The following is a 7,520-nucleotide window of genomic DNA, read 5'->3' as shown; positions in this document are numbered from 1 at the left end:
ACTCGGGAGGCGGAGCTTGCAGTGAGCCGAGATCCCGCCACTGCAGTCCAGCCTGGACAACAGAGCAAGACTCGGTCTCAAAAAAACCAAAACCAAAACAAAAAAAAAAGTATGTTTATATTTTGCACAAATTTCTTGAGCAATAAGCCTCCTCTTTAATCAAAAATTTCTGCGTATAGCCAAAATCACTATCTTTCTGTGATCTTAAGACACTACTGGTAGAATTAATTGATTAATTGTAGGTCCTTTGCCTCCTGCCTTCAAAATGCTTTCTTAGCATTTCTCTGTCTCTATAAAAGTAATCTCAGTTCAGATTTTCTATTTACTACAATAGTTTATTAAAATAATCTTAGAGGAAATTTGCATGTGGCTAGATATTGCTTATTGATTACACTTTAATTGGTAGTTTCTGTCAGGCCTTTGAGCCCAAGCCAAGCCATGGTATCCCCTGTGACTTTCAGGTATACTCCCAGATGGCCTGAAGTAACTGAAGAATCACAAAAGAAGTGAAAATGCCCTGTGCCTGCCTTAACTGATGACATTCCACCACAAAAGAAGTGAAAATGACCGGTCCTTGCCTTAAGTGATGACATCACCTTGTGAAATTCCTTTTCCTGGCTCATCCTGGCTCAAAAGCTCCCCATAGAGCACCTTGTGACCCCACCCCTGCCCACCAGAGAACAACCCCCTTTGACTGTAATTTTCCTTTACCTACCCAAATCCTGTAAAACAGCCCCACCCCTAACTCCCTTCCCTGACTCTCTTTTCCGACTCAGTCCGCCTGCACCCAGGTGATTAAAAAGCTTTATTACTCACACAAAGCCTGTTTGGTGGTCTCTTCACAGGGACGTGCAAGACAGTTTCTGTTGTCATTCATAGTACTTAGATAATATTACCTGTAGCATTTCAGGTTTCATCAAGTTAATAATAATTTTCCAAGCTTAAAACCTTGTGTCATGCTCAAAAAAGATGTCCATTGGTATACATGGCCAAACTTTCTCACAAATAGAACAGAATAGAAAGGAATCAAAGGAGTCTTCTACAGAATTCCACCAAACCACAATAACAGTCAAAGAAAAAGAAAAATACAAAGAATCTATAAAACAACTAGAAAACAAGTAACAACGTGTCAGGAAATAAACCTTGTATATTAATATAAATCTTGACTATAAATGGATTAAATGCTTATTTAAAATATATAGACTGGCTGAATAGATTTTAAAATATTATTCAACCATATGCTTCTTATAAGAAACTCACCTTTCCTGAGATTTTTCCAGGATTTGGAAAACCTGGATTTTCCCAACCCCCACAGTTAGGAAGAGGCTGGGCTGGGACTCAGGATCAACCCTGTCTGACCCCAAAGCCCATGCCTTACCTTACCTGGAAATACACATAAAGTAAAGGAGTGGAAAAAGATCATTCATGCAAATGGAAACTAAGAGCAAAAAGGAGATGCTATACTTAGATAAACCAGACTTTAAGTCAAAACAGTTAAACAAAAGGTGAAAGGGTTATTGTATAATGACAAAGGGGCTAATTCAGCAAGAAGCTGTAACAATTATAAATCTATATTTACAAAACACTGGATCACCCAACTTTAGAAAACCAATATTATTAGTCATAAACAGAGAGATAGATAGCAATACCTGGGAAATTCAATACTCCACTCAGAGCATTAGACAGATTATCTAGACAGAAAATAAATAAACGTTAGACTTAAACTCTGTTTTAGACCAAATGACTTAACAGACATTTACAGAACATTCTACTCAACAACTGCAGAATATACATTCTTCTCAGTGGCATATGAATTATTGTCCAAGATAGGTTATATGGCAGGCAAAACAAGTCTCAGCAAATTTTAAAGTATTGAAATCATACTAAGTATCTTCTCAGACCATAGTGGAGTGAAACTAGAAATCAATACCAGGAGAAACTCTGGAAACTATACAAATACATGAAATTTAAACAACATGTTCCTGAATGACCATGAAGTCAATAAAGAAATTAAAATGGAAATTATTTTAAAAATAATATTAGAAAAAAATCGTATGTGGTAAATTTTTGTTCTAGAATAAGATGGCTGTTTATTTAAGAAAGAAGTGGCTGGGTGCGGTGGCTCACACCTGTAATCCCAGTACTTTGGGAGGCTGAGGTGGGTGGATCATGAGGTCAAACTGGCCAAGATGGTAAAACCCGTCTCTACTAAAAATACAAAAATTAGCCGGCCATGGTGGCACATGCCTGTAATCCCAGCTACTTGAAAGGCTGAGGCAGGGAATTGCTTGAACCCAGGAGGCGGAGGTTGCAGTGAGCTGAGATGGTGACACTGCACTCCAGTCTGGGTGACAGAGAGAGACTCCACCTCAAAAAAAGAAAAGACAAAATAAAGAAAGAAAGAGGAAGTATAAGACAAAGCAGAAAATTCAAGCATGTTATGTATGGATGGTCTGTATAAGTTGTGATAAGGTTTGTGAAAGGGAATTTAGGAAAGAAATTTTGTGTGTAAGTTGGCTGTAATTAAAAGAAAATATTTATAATAGTCTTTCTAAAGATTGAGCATAATATTAAAACTGACTAATAAAAAACTAAAATTGGTGTTTGGGAATGTGGAAAAGGAATAAGACATTTAGGATTTTTGTGTAAGCACTAGAAGAGTTAGCCTGGGGGAACAGGTTTGTGGATTTGAGACTGTGCTTTACATACATGCAGAAAATGCAGGGAAAACTAGGCTCTCAGTGTAGGGTGAAAATAACTAAATAGGAGGCAATTAAATTGAATCAGCAGTAATACTCTAGATTTACACCTAAGAAAACTTAAATAGAACTTAAATGCATTTTTTTTTTTGGTAAATTACTAATTTAGAGGAAAAAAGACAGGCTTAACCAACTACAAACTGTCAGTTAACCCCTGATTATGTTCTGTAATCAGAAAATTTCCACCTGAATAGTACAAATAAGGTGACCACAAAACTGTAACCAAACAACAATTTAATGGGGCTTGCTTCCTCATTTACCTTATAAAAAGCCTTTCCTTAAAGCCCCTTCGGTGAGCCCCCACACCACAAACTGTGGCCAGTTGCTCCCTGATATGAACTGCTATCTGCTCAAATAAGGTCTTTAACACTTTAATGGTAACTCGGTCTAATCTTTAACATGAGAAAGGAGGGACTGGAAATCCCATGGACCACAGCTTCTTTCATGCAGGAATCCCATTATCTGAGTTGGTATTCTCCCTGATAGCCCCCCTGTCATCACCATGCACTCTGAGAGAGACACAGGGTGCAGGCACAGAGCTGCCCAGAGAGGGCTCCTGGCTGGGGCTGAAGCTGCCTCATAGGACAAGAACAGAACACCCAGGTTCTCAGCTGCTGTCCAGCACCCCCGCCCTATGCTGGAGGGGCTGAGGCCTGAGCTGAGGCAGTGGAAACTCTTTTCTGCAGAATGGGGACATCAGGGTCCTTTCACAGCCAGTTCTAGCCAGGTTCAATCAGCCTCCTTCCCCATCTCAGTACACCTGCTCTGACATACTCACCATTTTCTGGATTCTGGGCTGTCCTGGCAGCCTTCCTATGTATCTCTCAGTATTTGCAGGTCATAGGACAACTATGGCTGCTGCAGAGCCACCGGGGGCGCCCTGGAATGTAGGAGACAAAGCAGAGGAGACCAGCCCCCAGGTCAGGCAGATAAGAGAGAGACAAAGACCCACCAGATGGTGGAGGGCTGCCCTCTCCTAACTAGCTGTGTGCCTGTTTTAATAGTTCCCACCCCAGTGCCACTGAATGGATAGGGCTCTAGTCCCTGCCCGACTCAGCCCCTGACAGGAGTTACAATGGGGCATACAGCTGAATGAGGCCAGGATCACAGGTTCTCGGCTGCAGTGCTGCCCTTTTCAGGCTGGGCTTTCTCCCCGCTCTGGGGCCTGGTCCTACCTGTGGGACATTCACATTTCACCTTGTATAGAAAGTTATTTTTATTTATAAATAACAAATATAGTATTCAAAAATGGAAAAAATGACGATTATTTAAAAAATTTACATTTTATAAACTTCCTGGCCTCTAGTCATTTGAGGAGGTAGCCTGAGCTTTAAAAAGAGAGGCAATCCTCTAATGCAGCAGTGTCCAATAGATATAAACGATGAGCCACATGCGTCATGTTAAATTTTCTAGTAGCTACATAAAAGAAAAGAAAAAGAAACAGGTGAAATTGACTATTATTTATTTAACCCAGTAGATTCAAAATATTATTGTAATATGTGATCAATATTAAATTATTAATACGGTATCTATTTTGGTACTAAAGCTTCAAAATTCTCTCTGTATCTCAGTTCAGACCATACACATTCCAAGTGCTCAGTAGGCTCATATGGCCAGTGGCTGCCACATTGAAGTGAAGGTCCAAGGTCTCTTCTAACCTCAGGGAGGTGAAGGGCCTGAATCCCTTTTCTTTTCCAAACCCCCACAGCTACTAAGAGACTGGGCTGGGACTTAGGATCAACCCTGCCTGACCCCAAAGCCCATGTACCTCTGTAGATCACACTACTCATGCAGCTTCCCTAGGCCTTTGAGGTTTTGGAGAGTGACACTTCTGCAATAGAAGCAGTAATTATTTTGACATTTTCATCCATCTAGTACTCTACCACTGGGAATAATCCCCTCCAGAGAATGCTTCTGAAACATCTGGGAAGAACTTGGAATAATTTTGAAACCATTCCTTACACTGTAAAGTTTAAGCTTTATAAAATTAACCAGGAAAAAGGGTCGGGGTGGGTGTGGTCAGGAAATGAAAATAAGCCAGGCTTGCAGCACACTCAGCATTGATCGTGAGCTCAGCTGCTCCCTGACCTGCTTCCTCAGTTTGCTGCTGATTGCCCAGAATCACATGCACGCCCTGTCACAGGATTATAGTTCCCCTCAGTTGCTCCGTAGATAACAAGTTAAGAATTGTGAGGTGTCAAGTCTTCCATATGAGACATTCTTTCAGGTCCTGCATAGAAGTAAAACTACTGATGTCAGCTGGTCTGAAAGATCCCATAAGAAATTGATTTAGAAAAAAATGCAGTTTCCACATCCTCAGGATTTCATGCCACCTATCCCAGCCAATCAATGACTCCAGTTTCTCAGCCCCTCACTCTTCATGATCTCCTTAAAAACTCCAGCCCAGAATTCCTCAGGGAGTTGGATTTGAGAGGTCTTCTCATCTTCTATTTCAGCTGCCTGTGATTATCAAGCTCTCTCTGCTGCAAACCCTGCTGCCTCAGTGTGTTAGTATGTTACTGTGACATGCTCATACAAATATGTTGGACCTGTTACAATTTGGGGAAATGGCTGTGGACTGAGTTTAGAAAATCAAGGCCCAACTTTTTTTTTTTTTAATTACTTATCATAGGAGAAATTTGAAATCGCGTATAATATACTCTACATGTCTGCAAATTCTTTTTGTCCTTTTTTGGTGTTCGTATGCTATCTGTGATTTTCAACAAAGACTAAAACATACTACTGTGAAACAACCTCTAATTCTGAAAGAAAGTGACATAAAGATAGATCTTCTGAGAAAATATTTCCTCCTATGCAATTTAGCCAAACAGGCTGAGTATATCTTGTAGGTGTTCTTTTATTTTTATTAAGGCAAAGCTGTTTTACAAGACCTGAAACTCAGCAATGGCCATCAGGCAAATCCCCACAGCTCACATGGAAATCATACTCAGCTAATGCATCCCCATTGGTTGTTTTTGTCTGATTTGTTGAAGATCAGATGGTTGTAGATGTATGACATTATTTCTGAGTTCTTTGTTCTGTTCCATTGCTCTATATGTCTGTTTTGGTACCAGTACCATGCTTTTTTAGATTCCATATATTAGTGAACACATGCGGTATTATATTTTGATACCTGGCTTATTTCACTTAACACAATGCCCTTCAGGTTCATTCATGTTGCTGCAAAGGACGGAATCTCATCCATTTTATGACTGGACAGAGTTTCATTGTGTATATGTGCCACATTTGTAAATTCATTTATCCATTGATAGACACTTAGGTTGATTCCATGTCTTAGCTATTGTAAATAGTGCTAGATATGGAAGTGGCTATGTCTCTTCAATATAGTGATTACAGTTTTGGGGATATATAGCCAGCACTGGATTTAGTGAATCATTTGGTAGTTCTACTGATAATTTTTTGGGAAACTTTATACTGTTTTTCCTAATGGCTGTACTAATTTAAATTTCCACAAGCAGTGTATAATATCAGTGTATTTGTGTGCCATGGTGGTTTGCTGCACCTAGTGACCCATCCTCTAGGTTCTCTCCCATCACCTCCCATTCCCCAGCAGGCCCCAAAGTGTGTTGTTCACCTCCCAGTATCCATGTGTTCTCATTGTTCAACTCCCATTTATAAGTGAGAACATGCGGTGTTTGGTTTTCTGATCCTGTGTTAGTTTGCGGAGGATAATGGCTTCCAGCTTCATCCATGCTCCTGAAAAGGACATGATCTCATTCTTTTATATGGCTACATAGTATACCATGGTGTATACATACCACATTATCTTTATCCAGTCTATCACTGATGGACATTTGGGTTGGTTTCATGTCTTTGCTATTGTAAATAGTGCTGCAATAAACATATGTGGACATGTGTCTTTATAGAAGAAAGATTTATAATATTTTGGGTATATACCCAGTAATGGAATTGCTGGGTCAAATGGCATTTCTGGTTCTAGACCCTTGAGGAATTGCCACACTGTCTTCCACAATGGTTGAGCTAATTTACATTTCCACCAACATTGTAAAAGTGTTCCTATTTCTCCACGGTCTCACCAGCATCTATTCTTTCTCCACTTTTTAATAATCACCATTCCGACTGGTGAGAGATGGTATGTCATGGTGGTTTTGATTTACATTTTTCTATTGATCTACGATGTTGACTTTTTTTTTCTCATATGTTTGTTGGCCACATAAATGGCTTCCTTTGAGAGGTGTCTGGTTATTGTAGCCTTGTAGTATAGTTTGAAGTCAGGTAGCATGATGCCTCCAGCTTTGTTCTTTTTGCTTAGGATTGTCTTGGCTATGCAGGCTCTTTTTTGGTTCCACATGAAATTTAAAGTAGTTTTTTTCTAATTCTGTGAAGAATGTCAATGGTATTTTGATGGGAATAGCATTGAATCTATAAATTACTTTGGACATATGGCAATTTTCACAATGTTGATTCTTCCAGTCCATGAGGATGAAATGTTTTTCCATTTGTTTCTGTCCTCTCTTATTTCCTTGAATAGTGGTTTGTAGTTCTCCTTGAAGAGGTTCTTCACATCCCTTGTTAGCTGTATTCCTAGGTATTGTATTCTCTTTGTAGCAATTGTGAATGGGAGTTCATTCATGATTTGGCTCTCTGCCAGCCTACCAACCAAAAAAATTCCAGGACCAGACAGATTCACAGCGAAATTCTACCAGAGGTGCAAAGGGACTGGTACCACTCCTTCTGAAACTATTCCAAATCATTGAAAATGATGCAGGTGCAGTGGCT

This window comes from Rhinopithecus bieti, unplaced genomic scaffold (genome assembly GCF_001698545.2).
Source record: "Rhinopithecus bieti isolate Rb0 unplaced genomic scaffold, ASM169854v2 scaffold_16624, whole genome shotgun sequence".
In the NCBI taxonomy this organism is placed as follows: domain Eukaryota; kingdom Metazoa; phylum Chordata; class Mammalia; order Primates; family Cercopithecidae; genus Rhinopithecus; species Rhinopithecus bieti.
This window is presented reverse-complemented; position numbering follows the sequence as displayed.